The sequence below is a fragment of the Penaeus monodon genome, chromosome 21, assembly GCF_015228065.2.
Source record: "Penaeus monodon isolate SGIC_2016 chromosome 21, NSTDA_Pmon_1, whole genome shotgun sequence".
In the NCBI taxonomy this organism is placed as follows: domain Eukaryota; kingdom Metazoa; phylum Arthropoda; class Malacostraca; order Decapoda; family Penaeidae; genus Penaeus; species Penaeus monodon.
The window spans coordinates 14635436-14635662 of NC_051406.1; the positions used below are offsets into that span (position 1 = coordinate 14635436).

The following is a 227-nucleotide window of genomic DNA, read 5'->3' on the forward strand; positions in this document are numbered from 1 at the left end:
GCCGATGGAAGAATGTGCCAGAAAATAAAAACAAAATAAATAGAAACTCTGTGCCGGATTCCAGGAAGTCTAATTAATAGTAGCACCTCCTTGTAAATTCTTGGAGGTGGCGTGACATTGCCGTTGGTTCTCAGGTTACAGAAAGACAAGGCATGAGTAAATGCTGAAATCTGTACATAGTTTTCTTTATCAATAATATATGTTTGTTTCACTGACCAAATTATTAG

The 227-nt window shown here is 36.6% G+C and overlaps 1 protein-coding gene across 1 annotated transcript in view; it reads left to right on the top strand.

Moving 5' to 3' along the window:
* The window catches only part of LOC119586580, a 60513-nt gene that overhangs the window by 21263 nt on the left and 39023 nt on the right, over positions 1-227 (top strand). The window lies entirely within an intron of this gene.